The following is a 19,537-nucleotide window of genomic DNA, read 5'->3' as shown; positions in this document are numbered from 1 at the left end:
AACAAATAATGCATTAACAAGTTTAAACGAAAAAAATTAACAAATATGTAAGAAAATATTAAATTAGATTTTAAAATTGACGGAACAAGATTTATGTCAATTTTGTGTCAGAATATTTATTATTCTTCTATTTTTTTATAAATAGCCTTTTAGACTTTTACATACCAGGTTTTCATTATTACATGTATACAACAATTGGATTTCTTGGAAACGTATTGGATTTCTTGGCCCGAGCTTTTAACTATTTTTTGGCTGCATAAAAATTGAGCTTTTTGTTTCATAAGAAAGCCAACATACGTTGCTTGTTTATGAAAGAGTACTAGTCCGGTAGCTAGTACCACCAGTAGTTCATTTTTCAGTAGTATTTGATACATCAAATTAGAGTTAAAATTAAAACTGTCATAACTTTGGATCTCGACCACACAAAGGCTTGATTAAACGCTTAAAGTTAGGTTCTGTTATGTATGTTAATAATTCGTTGAGTTCTAATATTGCAGAGTAATTAAACATATTATGAGAGAAATCATTAACGACAACGTGTTTTGGCTTACTTATGAAGCAAAAACCTGAATTTTTAGGCGGTAAAAAAATAGTTAAATGTTCGGGTCAAGAAATCCAATAAGTACAGTTGAGTCCGGGAATCTTTACCCGTGCGTCATCATTTAAAGCATACGAAATAAGTCGATGATAAGTCGGAAATTGAAATTTACTAAACGCAACAGCAAGTGACAGTAAGTGACTTGCTGTTGTCTTTAGTAAATTTCAATTTCCGACTTATCATTAACTTATTTCGTATGCTTTAAATGATGACCCACGGGTAAAGATTCACGGATTCAACTGTAGAGATTGCTGTATAATATTGTGTTTGCATTTTATCAATCAAAAGCAAAATAAAAACTAAATTAAATTTTTTTAAATAACGCGGGCACATAAATTTGATACACCCTGTATATTGAGCTGTTTTAAAATTTATTAGAATTTAGTTTGGATGTAAGTAGATTTCTCTTTTAATGAGCTTTCCGATGAACCATTAAAGACTTTTGTGAATAATTAAAGTGAAAATAACGATGTATTTAGATTTAAAATGGAAAAAGATTGTTTAGGGTAGAGGTAATTATCAATTTCTCGAAATTGATAATTTAAAAGAAAGTTGGAATTTTAATATCTTTGTGTCAACACGAGTAGCTATATGTTGTAGAGTTTCTCCGAAAGTAATTAGGATTGTCGGAATAATTTTGAAAATGACTGTTTTGTTTGTCGAATGGAAAAGTCGAGGTTTCTGATGTTTGGCAATGTGGAAGGGGAAAAGTAGCTAGAATGATTGAGGAGTTTAAAAAGAAATCATTATGTTTTTGGCATCGATGAGGAGCGGTTCGACGTGTTAAGTGGATAGATAGTTAGCAGATACCAGTGGCTGTTTGATAGTGGAGAATAGTGTTGAAAAGTGGAACGAGAGACAGATCAAATTGAGACGAAATACCTCTTTGATTCTGTATTATTGTGAGAAGGAGAGCAGAGAATTTTTGGAGTTTTGTTTGAATCGAGTACGTGTCAAAAGAGGCCCGGCTTGTTGGAGAATTGGTGCTGGTATGCTGATAGTTTTGAAGCTGGACAAAGGAGAGGGCTTTGATGAGTAGCTTTTAACATAGTCAACGAGGGAGAGCTGTTTTGGGTCACGAGAAGACATCAGAGTGAGTGAAGCAAAAGGTCAGTCAATTTATGTGAAAGAGATTTTTATGTTCGGAAACTAAATTTTTGAGTAAAAAGCATATGAATTAAAATTCCAATATTTCAAAAAGTAAATAGTAAATATAGGTAACCTTGCGAATACATAAATTTGTTTTGTTTAGTTTGTTTTACCAAAGTCATCGGGAACAAACCGATAAATTGTTTTTTTTAACTATAATAAATTTAAGCGGTAAAAATTTCATTCGGACATCTGTGTCCACAGGTTTTTAGATTCGATAGATTTCAGAGTATTAATTTGATAAATAAAAGACAATTCTGTATTTTTATTTTAATATTTTGCTTTATTTCTTTTCCCTATTTTATCCCGATTAGGATCAACTAAGAGATACTGAACCCACGAGAGAAGATAAGTATAACGTGAGATAATTTGGATTTTTTTTTAATAGTATAAAAAGGCACCCTGAGATCATAACAATACATATACGAATAGAACTAAGTACCTTTATATACATAGTGGCTAAACACCCCTTTAGGGGTTACGCCGCTTACGCTCTCTAGATCTATGGTTTGAAGTAGATCAGTCCTCATGTTCGTTATTTAATTTTCTCGGTTATTTTTCTCCACTCTTTCCTGTCTCTGGTTTTTTCTTTCCAATGTCGTATGCCCGCCTTGTTGAGATCACTTACTACTTCTTGTAACCATGTAGATCTTGGTCTTCCGCGTCTTCTTTTGCCAGCTGGTGTCCATTCCAATATTGAGAATATCGTCGTAGTTGATCCGGATCTCCATATGTGTCCTAGCCATTTTGCTCTTTGTTGTTTTATTTTACACACTATATCCTCCTTAATTTCTTCCAGTAGCTCAAGGTTCGTTCTTTGTCTAAATTCATTGTCACTTATTTTTATTGGTCCTAATATTGATCTTAGTATTTTTCTTTCTTGTATTCTAAGGATTTTCTCTTGTTTTTTTTGTCATGCTAAGAGTTTCGGCTGCATACATCATCGTCGGTCGAATTATTGTTTTGTATACTTTCATTTTTGATTTCTTACTCAATAACTTATTTTTAAGTAATTTTTTATTCGCATGGAAGCTCTTATTTGCTGTAATAATCCTTTCTTTGGTTTCGGTTTCTCTTTCTCCATTGTTTGTTATTAATATTCCTAAATATTTAAATTTTTCGACTTCTTCAAAAGTGTATTCTCCTACTCTAACCTTTCTCTTTTCAAAGTTTTTGTCAAATCTCATTATTTTGGTTTTTTCTTGGTTTATTTTTAATCCCATTACTTTTCCTTCTGTTAGCATTTCGTTTAAAATTCGTTCCATTGTTTTTCTATTTTTTGTTATTAGCACAATATCATCAGCGTATGCTATTATTATTTGTCCTTCTCTCGTTCGGAGAGTGCCTTTGTTGATCTTCCTGATGATGTATTCTAGGGCAAGATTAAACAGAGTTGCTGATAATGAATCTCCTTGTCTCACGCCTTTATTGATGACAAATTCTTCTGTGTCGCCTACTTGAGTTTTTATAGTAACTACAGTTCTACTCATTGTCATTTGTATTAATCTTCTTAATTTATTTTGTATTCCCATTTCTTTCAAAGCTACCATTAATTTTGATCTTTTTATTGTATCAAATGCTTGCTGGAAATCTATAAAAAGTAGTTCAAGTTCTATTTTATATCCATGAGCTTTTTCCATAATTTGTTTAACCGTATGTATGGCATCTGTTGTAGACTTTCCCTTAACAAATCCGCATTGATAGTGTCCTATGATATTCGTGGTAGCTTCGGTCAGTCTTCGTTCTATTAAGGCGGACATGATTTTATATGCTGTGTTTAATAGCGTCAGTCCTCTGTATTTATTACACATCTGTTGATCTCCTTTTTTATGAATCGTGATAATTTGTCCTTGTACCATTCTTCTGGCATTTTTTCTTCGTTCCATATGTCTTTTATAAATTGTATAATTTATCTTTTAATTCTTCACCACCATATTTTATAAGCTCCATATTGATACAGTCCGATCCTGAGGCTTTACCATTACGGCTGCTATTAATAATTTCCTCAACTTCCTCTTTTGTTGGTATTTCTAGCTGGTTTCCTAACATCATTGTCTCTTCTTCTATGTTTTCATTTAGGTCTTGATCTTCTTGTTCTGTTAATAATTCTTTAAAATAGTTAGTCCAAATTTCTTTATACTCTTCATCGTTTTCTGATACTTTTCCATTTTTATCTTTTATGCCTTTTATCTTTCCTTTAAAGGTTTTGTTCTGCTCACTAATTTTCTTATAGAATTCTTTTGTGTTTCTGCTCTTACTTTCTTTTTCTATTTCTTTTATCTTATCATCCAACCAGTCACGTCTAATTTTCCTAATTTTTTTTTAAATTCATGTCTTATTCTATTGTATTCTTCCCTATAATCCTGTCTATTTGTTCTTATCCACATTTGTCTCATTTCTACCTTCTTTTTTAGCATGTTATGGCATTCTTCGTTATACAATTCTTGTCTTTTTTTGTTTCTTTTTATACCTATGTGTACATCCGGTGTTTCATTTATACATTTTTTTATATTTCTCCAGTCTGTTTCTATATCCTTTGTAGGTTTATATTGTTCCTTCAGTTTTTTGTTCATGTCATCAGCATACTTAATCCTTATGTCTGGAGCATTCAGTTTTTCTACATGCCATTTATTTTTTGTTGTCGTGCTTTTTAGAGTTCTTTTGACTTTTTGTCTTACCTTTGCAGTCACCATAAAATGGTCTGTGTCTGCATGTGCACCTCTGTAGGTTCTCACGTCTGTTACCGATGTTTGCTTCCTTCTTGTAATCAGTATATGGTCTATTTGTGACAATGTTTTTTGGTCTGGGGAAATCCACGTCACTTTATGGTATTTAGGATGTTCGAATTTTGTACTAACGATAATCATATTGGTACTAGCTGCTAGGTTACATAATCGTTGACCATTGTCATTAGTTTTTTCGTGTATTGTGTGGTTACCTGCTACGTGGTTAATGTAGTCTTCCTTACCTATTTGGGCATTAAAATCTCTCATTACCAGTATTGTGTCTTCTCTAGGTAAATTCTCTATTTCTCGTTCGAGTTCCTCATACAATTTGTCTTTTTCCTCCGCAGCAGCACTTTCAGTTGGGGCATATACGTTTATGATTGATATATTAAATGGTTTGGCGTTAAATCTCAGGTAAGCCATACGTTCATCTCTTGGTTTAAATTGCATAATGTTATTTTTTATTTTTCCCATAATTATGAAAGCAACTCCATATTGACCTTGTTTTTCATGTCCCGAGTACTGTAGTGTGTAGTTTTTTCTATATATTTCTCCTTGACCTGCCCATCTAATTTCTTGAATCACTGCAATATCAATTTGGTATCTTTCTAGTTCTGAGACGATCTCCTGCATTTTTCCTGGTTCAAGCATTGTTCTGATGTTCCACGTACTTATTTTTAGTTGATCACATTTTTTCGTTTTTTTATTATATTTTTTTTCTATTCGTATGTTTTATTTTATCTAATCTGTTCAGGTCCTTTTCCTTTGCCATTTTCGTGTCCGTTTCTTGTGTTGTATCCGATATTTGTTGTTTTATCAGTTTTTTGGCGTGTCTTGGTTTGCCCTTTCCAGTTCATTCTTCTCTTTGTTCCATTTCCATATAGTCCCGTCAATACTTAATTTTTGATAACCTACTCTAGTGTTCTTACCGTTTTCTTTTTGAAATTTCCGTATTCCTTGTTGTATTTTCATCTCTTCTTGCGTTAGATCGTTATTGATGTATATTTCCGGCTTTGATTTCCTTAGTTTGTTTTTGTTCTTCATAATTTTTATTTTTTAGTTTTACAAGACATGTTTTGTCCCCTATTTTATAAGCTTCTTCTATTTCTACTTTAATACCTAATTCTCTTTCTACGAAATTTGCCATAACCTCGTTGACTACATTTGAGCTATTTGTATCCATCGGTAGACCCTGGACAATAACATTGTTAGCTTTTCTCTTTTTCTCGAACTGTTCTACCTTCATTTTCACTATCTTTAGTTCCTGTTTCATTTCATCATTTTCTTTTTTTAGTTGTTGGTTACTTTGTTTGAATTCATTTATTTCTTTTTTTAATTCTCTTAGGTCATTTCTATATTCTCGTTGTTCTTCTTTTATTCCTTTTACCTCCGTTGTTAGTTGTTGTGTTTCATCTGTTAAATATTGCATCCTTTTTAAAAGCTGATCTATTTTGTTTTCATCGCTATTCACCATTTTTATTTCTTTTTATGTGTTTTTACCCTATATTATAGCAAGCGGTAAGCTCTAGTTCCCTGGTCGTCCCGTCAGAAGCTCTAGAACTTCTCAAGCAATAATTGAGTTTGATTTTACATATATTAAAAATTCTTTTTTCTTCGAAATCCTGTTTATGTAGTTTATTATTAATTGATTGATTTCCTTTCTTGGATTTTTAAAACTTTTTAGAAAACCGGCAACGTCGCCTTTAATTTGATCAAGACTTGTTCTCTTATCTGTTGTCAAAAGAACTGGAATTTATAAAATGTCGTTTGTTTTGATGAAAATAAAATGTTCTATAACTTACTTATAGGACGATTTTTTACCACTATTTTTGCACTGTATATAGTTTATGTCCTTATACAATTTTTCGCATATAGTTAAGTATTTATTTCGCACAATTACCTCAAAAATCGGGATAAACTCTGGTGAAAATGTTTAACACTTTTATTTCGCACATGCGTTGTTGCCACTCCACTAAGTACCTTTACTTCATCTAAATATTTATGCAATTTGGGATTCTCAGGAAAAAGTTTAAAAATGATATTTGTTTGAAAATATGATAAACTGATGATATCAGTTTAAAAATGATAAAAAATGCGATTTTCGAAAAACTGGTTATTTTTAAACAACTGTATTTTCAAATATACTAGATAGATTTTAATTTGCAAAACCCTTTTATTTGTTGATTTCTATGTTTTTTTTCCTCGTTTAGTTAAATTTTGACAATCAGAGGTTAAAATCATAAAATGTAAGTTTTCTTTTCATTTTCGTAAGGGATAGAGATATCAAGGTCAAACAACACCGAAAATAAAGTAAGACTCCAAGCTGGAAAAGATAATAAAGGAACAGGTTGTCTCAATGAAATTATATGAAGAGGCAAACATCCTGATATAGATATAAGAACTACGGTGTACAAGAAAACAATACGCACAACGGCAATGAAAGCAACATATATGAAAATACTAATAACGATAATCGGCAAAACTTTATACTATAGGAAAAGAAGTGAAGAAACTCGAAGACAATGCAAAAATAATTCCAGTTAAGATATTAGTGCAAAAAAAAGGAATGGAAAGGAATACATATATATCCATAGGATGGCGCAAAGAAAAATGGTGGGAATATATCGAGATAAACTGAAGAAGCAATGGATGATGAAAAAAAAACGCCGGTATGACCGTTTAGAAATTACCGAAGATTGAACAGGCATTTAGCCTATTTACCCTATGAAGTAGAAGATGTTCAAATTTCCTTTTTTAAGACTCTTTGAGTTATTTAGAAAGTTTTAGCTTTCGCCAAATTATGTGAAATGCGACCAGCATCATCTACGAGGCACAAATAGTTCAATCTCCCTACATCGGTTCTTTCTTCCATCTTTTAGTTTATTTCTACGTTATTCTAGTCGAGTGCCTTAAACCATATTCCACGTTGGCTGGTGAACAGTTCTGCTGATTTAGTACCCTCTTTGCATAGTATTATTAATAATGATATTGTATGTAAATAGCTAGAACTTACATTATAATAATTATTTCTCCATTAAACATGCGGGAGTGTGCCTTCGTTTTGCTTCTATTTAGATAGCTATAACTGTTATAATATTTACTCATGTAACCGATAACATTATCAGTAATTTACTATTGATACAGGGTGTCCAGAAACTCTACCGACAAACGAATACAGGAGATTCCTCAGATAATTTTAAGATAATTTAACCTAATTCACTTAGTCCGAAAACGCTTCCTAAGGGAGCTAGAGCTATTTGAAGATGGCGTCTGGTAATTAGTTTTTCTTAAATACCTCCGGAACGCTTCTATTTAGAAACACAAAAATTGGTATGCGTATTTATCTTCCAGAGATAAATTGATTCCATCCATTGCAAACTTCTAGTACCGGTCATAGGCGTCCGTTTTGGGTAGGGCAACGGTTACTTTATCGCATAACTTTTTTGTCTTTAACTTTTAAGCATTCTTGACTCTGGATTATTAAATTGTGAGGTATTCTTGTACTAAAAGGTACTTCTGTTTGAAGTCAATAGACACCGTTTTCTAGAAAAATCGATTTAAAAAGTTTTCGTTTTTTAAATAAAAAAATTTTTTTTTAAAAACTATTAAGAAAAACGAAAACTTGTATGTTTAATAATTATATCCCACAGATGAATCGATTTCATTATGCGAATTTCTAGTATCGGTCATATGCGTCGGTTTTGGGTAGGTCAACGGTTATTTTATCGCATAACCTTTTTGTCTTTAATTTTTAAGCATTTTTGACACTAGATTATTAAATTATGAGGTATTCTAGTAGTAAAAATTACTCTTCCTGTAAGTTGGTAAAATACGCCATTTTTTTTGAAAATTTTTTTCAAATTCAAAAGACGAAAAATTTTCAAATCGATTTTTCTAGAAAACGGTGTGTCTTATCGACTTGAATCAAGAGTACCTTTTAGTACTAGCATACCTCACAATTTAATAATCTAAAGTGAAAAATGCTTAAAATTTAAAGAAAAAATGTTATGCGATAAATTAACCGTTGCCCTACCCAAAACGGACGCCTATGACAGGTTCTCTTTCTCGTTTCAATTCAATCTCAAGTTCTTGTTTCAAAGTAAAATTCACGGGCTTCGGATTAGTTGGCCCATCTTCCTCCAGTATCTGTTGCACTGGTTCCACAGTTACTTGTTTATTTATACGAATCAACAAATTTTTCATCTCTTGTAGCATTGCATTCTTTTTCGGCATGTTGAAGTAACTAGGATTGTTTAGTCCTTCGTCATACCTTTTTTTATTTTGTAAATACACTAATGTACCTGTAATCTCATAGAGTCGCCGTTCCGTGATTCTGTTGCGTAGTGCTTCCGATAGATCGGCATTAAGGCTAGAGTCCTGGCTATTTAGTTTGTCTAAGACCAATTTCATGGTTGTGTCGGCCGTTATCAAAGTGGACTCTATTCTACAAAGAGATTCTACATCCGGTTAAAAGTGGCGATTAACTCATTGATTATCGACCACTCGCCAGCAAAGAATTTTATCGCAGAATCAATGTATATTAACGCTTTATCGGTGCAAACTTTTAAGCTATAGAAACTTTCCAGCATACTGAGCTACTGCCAGCGCGATAGAATGGCAAGTTGCCGACTCACGGCTTTGAATAAAGAGGCTAATGGAGACATTAAGTAACTTATTTCGACTTTGACATGTTTGCGGATCAGCGCTGCTGGATTCAGCACGGTTTGCTGGATCCAGCATGTAAAAGAAAGCGCTGGATCCAACTGGATTGCTGGATAATGGATCCAGCAATTGCAATCTCTAAACATTGACTTTGTTTTGCATATGATTGCGCTACAATCTACCACTTCCAACTCTTATGTCGTTTGTGTTCTAGTATATTATCTTCTCTGGTATCTGCAAGAACCGTTGAAAAGGATCCTCTGAAACAGTAGCCTGTATGTACCGCAGAATTCTTCAAGTGTAGAAATTTTGCTATTTCATATGCGATTTTAGCAAACGTGTTTACATAAACAACTTGGACGAGGAATTTTACAGTTTGGAAATTTATAAAAAAAACGTTTATGATTGGGATACATATCCTGTATGCGATATTGGTCAACTTGAATCCTTCTTCTACCCTATTTTTAATGACAAAACTTCGTTATTTTTGTTCATTTTTCTTCTCAAAATGAGACTAATTAGGGTCTTTAATTATTATAAATCGCATGATAAAATGCTATATACATGGTGTATGTTATATGGCATGGAATCCTGGACGCTGAAAAATAGTTCGCTACGACGCGCGAAGCCTGAAAAACTTTGAAATTCGCCACAATCTAAAAATTCAATGGACTAACCATGTTTGAAATGAAGAAAACTAACAGTTGTTATTGATAGCGAAAAGGCAGCAAATAATACAGTAAAAAAGAAATAACCAGCAAACTAGAATAAAAAATGAAGTGGACACCAAATAAAAAGGAGAGGGTTGAAGAAAACTAGAAGAGAATAAAAAATATATTAAATGAGGTGCAGTAAATAAGATTGAGTGCAGTAAAAGCAAAAAAGAAAACAATGGTGGAGACACGATCATGGACCAAAGATAAGAAGTCAGAAATAGGAATTAAAATTTATTACATGCTACTAAAAATAATAGAATCCACATAATAATCACTCATAAAATAATATCAAAAAATAGAATTTCATAGAAAAATCATTTCAGAGAAAATTAATTAAACTATGGGAAGAAACATGATACCTTTCAGCAGTACAACAAATTAAAAGAGTTCGCTGCTAATAGATGAAAACAACTATTCCAATATCTAGAATCTAGAAGACAAAAAGGTACACCGAATAAAGACACCGAATCAACGAACAGCTAAATTTCAATAAACGAGAAAAAAATAAATAAAAGCAAAATGAAAAATTTGCAATTATTATACAACCCTTTTTTCATTGGTTTCTTCATATTTATTCTTTTATCATATGATTAATATAAACATTGATTTATTCACGGAATAAATCAATGTTTATGTCAAGGTTTCCATGGCATCCAAAGTTGAAAGCAGTATCACTTCCTAACAACATGCTTTAAAATACATTCAAATACAACTGATGGATGTAATGAATTGTCACCGATTTTTTATAAAGAGTGTGTGTTATTATTACAATTAAATAATAGTACACTGATTTGAAATTAATTACCGTTCATGAAAATTTTTATCAGCCAGGAACAGATAATTATTGTCTATGCCACATCAACATACTTTTGTAAAAAATTGTAAAAACTTTTAATACGAAGTCAATTATTTCACCGAATTATCCTTATTATTATTAACTATTAGGTCCTTAATTTCCGGTAATATTTTGCATATTCCATCGAAAAAGTCATCTTTTTGAGAACGATTTCAGGAGTGTAAATCAAAACGTCAAATAGGCAAGGCGAAAACAGCGGGTTCGTTGGAAAAAATATTCCCATGAGATTTTTTTGCATAATCACATTTGTAATACACCCCAGAATAAGGTTCAAGAAGTCGCCCACGAGAAAAGTGGTCCAAATTTTTTTTAACAGTTTTTTTTAATCAAACTGCAAAAATTATTATTTTTGGTCTGGACAAATTTTTTTTTATTATTTTTAGACCATTCTGGACAAAAAAGGTCTCTTGTAATTTTTCTCTAAAGTTGATGGTTTTCGAGTTATAATCAATTTAAAATTTGAAAAACGCAATAATGGCCATTTTTAAGACTTAATAGCTCGGTTAAAAATTATTATTACGAAAGTCTGAAAGTAACTAAATTAAAATTTAAAGCCCCCCTACATGATCCTGAAGAAATTTGTGTCATTCATTTATTACTAAGCTGTTATTTTTAATTATTAACAATAAGCTGTAAGAGCGTATTGACGCGGCTGTAAATGTGAGTGCGAGGAAGTTGCCCCATTGGACTGCCGGAATGGCATCTCTCTCGCACTCACCATAGACGGCCGCCTAATACGTGCTGGCGCTTATTATTATTACTTAAAAATAACAGCTTAGTAATAAAATTATGACAAAAATTTCTTCAGGATCTTGTAAGGGGGGCTTTAAACTTTGATTTAGTCACTTTCAGACTTTCATAATAACTTTTAACCAATTTATTAAGCCTTGAAAATCGCCATTTTTCGTTTTTTTTTCAATTTTACATTGTTTATAACTCGAAAACGATCAACTTTTAGAGAAAAATTACAAAAGATCTTTTTTGTCCAGAATGGTCCAAAAAACCTAACAAAAATTTGTACGGGCCGAAAATATTGATTTTTGCAATTTGATTAAAAAAAAAAGTTAAAAAAATTGGAACACTTTTCACGTGGGCGACTTCTTGAACCTTATTCTGGGATGTTTCACGAACGTGATTAAGTATTATAAAGACATAAAGTATTACAAAAATTAAAAACATGAGACTAAGCAAATAAAGAAATAAGCATTGTCAAATTAAATTAATCAGAAACATTCAATATATAAACAAAAAAAAAGACAAAATAAAATAAAAATAAAAACACTGGAAGTACAACAAACACTGCCAATTGGTTTCTAGGTCTTAGTTTTAATATAATGGACTAATAATCTCTTAAAGATAGTTGCATTATGGCTATTTTTAATGTGATAAGGTATATTATTGAACTGTACAATTCCTTTATGAAACAAGCTTTTCATTGAACTGGACTTGTTGGTTGTTCTAACAAAAATTTATTGAATTTTTTGAACTGACTGTTCAAATACTCAGGCAATAAAAGGTTTACCATCTTAAATAAGAATGTCATAGATTGGACATACATAAAATGTTCAACTTTTAACCAATTTAAAGTTTTCAGCATATCTTGAATTCGAGTATATCGATTGCATCTCAATATTACTCGCATAGCCTTATTTTGGAGAATTTGAAGCCTGTCATAATTAGAACATCCTGTATAAATCAATGAACAACAATATAAAAAGTGAGGTAATATTAACGAATTATAAATTGTTAATTTAGTCTGAAATGTCAAAAATGGTGATACTCTTCGGAAAAACCTATTTTTTTCCCTATCTTTCTGCAAATGTAATCAACATGTTTACTAAAAGTTAATTCCCTATCCAATATGAATCCCAAATACTTTATTTCCTAAACCATTTCAATTTTTTCATTATTTAATTTAATGTGAACATCCAAACTTAAGAATTTCCCGAAAAGAGTATTATTACCAATAAACATGTATTTGGATTTTAACTCATTGACTTTCAATTTGTTTAACTTAAATCTTTCAGTTAATAAATGCAATTCACGATTCATCGTGTCCACTACATCAACAAAATCTTCCCCATAAAAATATATTAATGTGTCATCAGCAAAAAGATGAATTTTACATTTACTTAATACGTTTCCCAAATCATTAATGTATAATATGAAAAGTAGACTACAACACTATTTAAACATTATTTAATTTAGTCCTTTGGTACCTATTTGACAGATAATTTTCCAGCCAATTAAAAATTGTCCCGTTAAAACCATATTTCTTTAATTTCTAAAGAAGTATATGACGATCTATTGTTTCAAATGCTCTTTTGAGATCTATAAAAACTGCGCATATACCGACCCCTGTCGTATCTAAAATACTTTTCATATCTGAGACAACTAACTGTAATGCGGTCTCACATGAATGAGAATTTCTAAATCCAGACTGGTAATTATACAGGATATTATTTGAAGTAATAAATTTAATCAGCTGATTGTACACCACAATTTCTAAAACTTTTTCACAAGATGGGAGCATATTTATTGGACGTAATTGATAAGTTTATTAGTATTAGGAACTTTTGGAACAGGAACTATAGTGATATTTTAAATTGCTTGGGCACCAGGCCCTTCTCTAAATTCATATTAATTCAATTTAATAAAGGATAACCTAACACATGAAATATATTTTTGATAATATCAAGACCTACTTCATCCGTACTATGTTTTTTATATTGAAATTTGATTATATCATATAGTTGGTTTAGTGATATGCTCTCAAAAGTTTCAAAATTTACATCAGATGAAACAACTGTCTGCAAATTTAAATTAATATCACTATTTTGGTCAAAACTTACAATAATATCTTTAATACTATCAACATAATATTGATTTAATATGTTTGCCAAATTTACACTATATGTTACACCTTCATGTTCAAGACTTTGAAATTGTGATATAGTTTTATTAGTTCCTACTAACTGTTTGAGATGTTTCCCCATTTGTTTAGAATTACCCCTATTCCTATCAATATTTGACTCATAAAATCTAATTTTAACTTGTTTGAAAATTCTAACATAGTTATTTCTTTCAATTTTATAGTTATTCCAATCTACGCAATCGTTTGTAAACAAAAATCTTTTATAAGCAAGATTTTTATTCTTAACTGCCAATTTACAAGTGTTGTCAAACCATTTATTACCAAAGTTCTTAACTTCCACAGTTTTAACTGGTGACACTCTATTCAAAACATCTACGATATTACTGATGAAAGTATCAGTAACATCATCGATGTTCACCGAAGAATATGCCCAATCTTTTTCAATCAACATGTTTACCATATTATCATATATTATTTTAGAACGAATTTTATTTTGTTTCAATGACTTCACTTTTAGTTACTTTATTATTGAGCACATGGACAATACAGTGATCAGATATTATGTAATTTTTTTCTACATGGGCAGATAACGTATAGTCATTACTTATGACAAGATCAATCATAGATTTTGAATCTTTAGAAATTCTTGTATATTTATTTACAGGTTGCTGCATTCCATTATTTTCTATATATTCTTTCAATTTACTTTTACCCTGACAATTTTTATCATAATGTATGTTGGAACCTCCAGCAATGACTATACTACAACTACTATGTGATTCATAATAATCATCCATCCACTTGAAAAATACATCAATGAATTCACTTATACTACCACTTGGCGATATATAAATACCCACTATTCCATAATATGATCCATTAATTACAACATCCAAAGACAAAACCCACAAACTCTTGTCAATAATAAATGTTTTGATATTATTGACTTTTATGTATTCTTTCGTATAAATTAGAACTCCTCCTGTATGACGACTACTAGAATCACAACGCGCCATTACATATTCAGGGATCTGTAGCTCAGAATCTGAAAAATCGCTAGTGATACAAGTTTCCGTTAAACATAAAATGTGTGGGTCATATACCTGAACATAAAGTTTGATTTCATCGCAATGTTTATATTAACTTTCAGCATTAATACAAGAAAGAAGAAGATTATCTGTACACTTTTTATTTGTGCGTGTAATATTTGAAGGCGTCTTTGATGGCTAGATATTATACCCTATTCTTTCTTTGGCTTTTAATAACTGTCTTTGATAACTACTACAATTGCTATCAAATACATTATGGTTATAATTAACATGTTTAAGTTTAAGAATTTCATTTGCATATTTACAGTTAACACAAGTAAAATTATCGTTAGTAATTCTGCACTCATCTTTTTTGTGTTGACCTCCACATAATGGACAAACATCCTGTGAAGTACATTTATCTGCGAAATGTCCAAATTTCCAGCACCGAAAACAACGAATAATATTTACGTGTTCAAAAAATCTGTAGCTATTCCATCCTATATGTATTTTTTCCTTTTCATTAATTAGATAATTAAATATATCTGCTGAAATTTCCACTATTACATTAAGTGCATGACGGTTATTAGTTTTCGATTTATATTTACGTAATATTTTAATGTAAGTTTCTATACCGTCAGTCAAATTTTGTTTTTTAAAACTATCAACAAAGCTGTCAATATCTTCAATGTCTTTTTCGTGGACATTTATGATCTTGATCTTAGGTTTAGATATACTTGCAATTTTTATCTCATAATCTGTTCCAAGAACTTTTTCAGCATTAATTTTCAAATTATCCAAAGACTCCTTATTATTACAATGAATTGCAATCGACCCTTTAGTACAAGATTTAACATTTTCAACCGACACATTTATATCAACTGGACTAAATTTTTCTGCTAATACAGTTTTTGTTGTTAAACAATTTTGATTTTGATTTTTTGGTTTTATAATAAGTGGTTCGGTTTTTTTCGTTTTTACAACATCGCTCCATTGACGCTGACTGTTTGTTAGTGTACCATTATTTTCAATAAGATCAATTAACTTACAGGTTTTTTCCAATACTTCTTTTGTTTTCTTTTCATTAAGTTGATATTCAGACTCGTTTTTGTTAAGTCTATTTTCAGCTATCGTAAAACAATTGCCACAAAACCACTTTAAATTAACACAATCTTGTTTAATTTTTAACACTTGATCTTTCACTTTAGCACAATGCAAATGATATGGTTTAATACACAAATCGCAAACGATATACTTTACCCTTATGTTTGTTTTATTTATTTCAAACAACAATAAAAAAATCGCTAAATCATGGCTTTTGATTCACTTACATCAACATACATTGATTTTTTCATATTTATGTTAAAATTAGAGCTAGCTGTGGAAAATTTATATCAAAACAATTATTGTTAATTAATGTCAAATATAATTTGTGATATTATAAAGCCTACTACCGTTTGTCAAGATAAAGTTATCGATGGGAATGAGTGTAGGTAAAGTTATGGATGAGAACATTTGTTCAGTCATCAATAGCTTTTTTAATTATGGAAAATACAATTCGGCAATCGCAAATACGTTTCAACTGCCACAGTATAGTGTTACAAATATAGTTGGGAGATATAAAACCTCAGGTTTGTCATCACAAAACCTATAAATGTAGGAAAAAAATAAAATAAACGAAGCAGATCGAAGGGAAAACGACGTGCAACTTATCTAGAGTGTGGAGTGTGCCAAAAAGTCATAATTTAAAAATAAAAATCAACCTGTTTCGGGATTTCTTTCCAAAATCGTCCAATCACGAGGAAATGAATTTATTCCAACCTTTACGTGCTGACTGTATATTAAATGTATTCATAATTACCAAATGTGATACAAACTATTTTGTCAACTTTAAGTGTCATACTTTAAGCAAAAAAAAACAAAAGTTTGTTTAAAATACATTCACCAACATCAAACTAGTTATTTTTTAAATTTAATTCTAACCTGATTGTATATGTTACAGTTCAAGTTGATTATCCAGTTGTAGTTGATTATTCCTAGTTCGAGTCAACTCAAACGGCTGGTTTCAGTAAATGTTGATTATAAATATAAAATGAAGATTTTTATTCAACATTTACTAGTAAAAGTAGACTCCAACTAGTTAAAGTATACTCTTCCCAATGCCATTTAGAAAAAGTTGATTCACACAAACAAGTGATTCTAGATGTTACTGGATATTAGTTCAGGAAATGAAGCATTTTGGCTCGCAATTTTTTCGTTTATCATGGATTTACTTGAAATCTTCACAGAAGGTAGGGAATAGCCCAAGGATCATTTTCTATATCATGCCGCTGTACGATGAAACCTTAGAGGTGGTTGCCACATTATCTCGGGGGCGGGAATTTTTCATTACATTTTAACCAGGGAAATCGATGGAAAATGCACTTCTAAAAAAATTGTTTCTTACGTTTTCTTCGTAAAACTAATATTTTTCGAGGTATTCGCGGTTGAAAGTAACAGTTTTTCGACAAAAAAATCGACTTTTTAGAGGGTTTTTTTTGAGAATAACTGAAAAAATATACAGTGAATAAAAAAACTGTAGCTTTAAAAATTGTATTTTTTAGAAACAGAAACAAAATCCTTTTTTTATAATTTTTCTACAACCAATACAAACTGAGATATGGCATGTTAAAGGTTAGTTTTTTTCGTCAAATGCATAATTTGAAATATTCCAAGCCAAATAACGGAAAAACTCTGAATTTTTCGAGGAAAACTTACAGAATATTTTTTTAAGTATAAAATTAGATCTTTCAAAAAAAGTTTCTAGCATAAAAATTGAGCGACTTATGATCAAAATAAGGCCGGTACCTACTTTTTTTCTACGAAAAAATCGGTGAAAACTACCCTCCTAATTCAAATTGATCTTCGGTCTTCTGTAATTCTTTTTATATATGTATTATCAATACACCCAAGAAGTTTGACCTATTTAAAATTTAGAAAAATTGGAGTTAAAAGAGATAAAATTGGAGATTGCAAAGATAATTTTTTTTGAGATTTCGTTAAATATCTCTTATTCAAAATATCTCTTATCTTTTATTCAAAATATCTCCGAAAATATGAAAGATACAAAAAAATTATAAAGTATATATTCAATTGTATCTTTTTTAATAACTAAAATTAACCTTTGCAAAGATTTTCTTTACAGTGAACATTTAGCGAGGTATATCTGCTTAAAACCTCTATTTACAAGCAAACAACTCTTTATTCCAGCCCTTTAAACTCACCCTACTTAAAAAATAAGGGATCTTACGGAATTTAATTTACAAAGTCTTATATATAATTTAGCTCTTATAGCTATAAGATAGCCCACCAGTTATAGAAAAAGACGAAGATGACATCGATCTCGATGAAGATGACTAAAAAACTATTTGTATTTGTATTTGTAAATTCGTATTTTTGTGTAAATAAATGTTTTGTACGTAATTCTACTTTTTTTCTGTATAGATCTATTAAATTACTTATAAAAATTGCAATGTTATTAAGGGTGATTTTTAAGGGTTGAAGTATTATGATATTATATCCTAAAGCATAATACAGTCATTATTTAAACAATCAAAATCAAATTTTACCCATATTAAGGTTTACAATGTTTTATATTATTTAACAATAAGTGGTATTTTACACCCCTAAAAATAATCAACGCCCTTTGGCATGATATAGAATATGAAGTACAGGATGAGATGATCCTAATCCCAAATTTTTATGCAAATTGATGCAAGCCGAAATCATTCTTCTAGGATAAATAATTTTTTTATATATAGCTCCAACAAGGGTGGTTTTAAGAGTTAAAATATTATAATATTGTATCCTAAAGCATAAAACAATGATGATTTAACTAATAAAAACTGAATGTTGACCATATTAACGTTTAAAATGTTATTTTATAATTTTTACAATAATTAGGGGTAGTTATCACCCTTAAAAAACCAAAAGCGTACAACGGCTCAATATAGAAAATGTACTAGAGGGTAAAATGAGCCTAATCCCAAATTTTTTGTACAAATCGATGCTGGACGAAAAAATTGCGAGGTTTTTCCATTTTTTCAGTTTCATTTCCTGGCCTATATGTTCAAATCATGATAAGTAGTTGAAACGGTCAAAACAAAGAGACGCACAGTCATCAAAAAAGCACGTGAGATTATACTCGTATAATAATCAACATTTACTGAATCGATCCAGGAATAGTCAACTCAAACTAGTAAAAGTTGAATTAAATTTTTCAAATCAACTTTTACCTCTTGTTTTAGTTGGAGTTGACTCGAACTAGGAATAGTCAACTCTAACTGAAAATCAACTTGAACTGTAACATAATATACATTCTCAGATTGTAGCACAATTATTTATCAAAACACAACAACTGTATCATTTATATTTACATTTATAAAAGATACCTTTTACTTAATCTGCTCATCTTTAATAAAACTTTCGACAACAAAAAGATAAAAAAGTAGTTTCAACAAGAGTAATATTCGCATATGTTATGCGGTCCTGAGCAATTTCCCTAAATCGCGACAACAGAAAGTTTTGAAAGCAAAAGAAAAGCAAAAGGAAAACTCATAATAATCCACGCCACTGATCACATTGTCCGCTCCGCACAAAAGAATAGATTTTCCGGTGTGCGACTCCGTCCTCTCTGCAAGACTTGGCAACTCGTAGAAGAACATAAATAAAATCTGTCATCTGTTGCGAAACACAACTGAATCCCAACAATGGCAACTAAATAGAAAAGTTTTCAACTTTACTTGCGAAACACCTGTTGTATAAGAGGGTTGTCGGAAAAATTAGGGACGTTTCCGGGACGATTTATGGTAATCCGGCCGGTACTTATCTAACCAGGGGTAATTAAATTTCTTCAAAAGTGGGATTCCAAAAGTGGAATAACCATTTA

The sequence above is a fragment of the Diabrotica virgifera genome, chromosome 7 (assembly GCF_917563875.1).
Source record: "Diabrotica virgifera virgifera chromosome 7, PGI_DIABVI_V3a".
Taxonomy (NCBI): Eukaryota; Metazoa; Arthropoda; class Insecta; order Coleoptera; family Chrysomelidae; genus Diabrotica; species Diabrotica virgifera.
Note: the sequence above shows the minus strand (reverse complement) of the source record.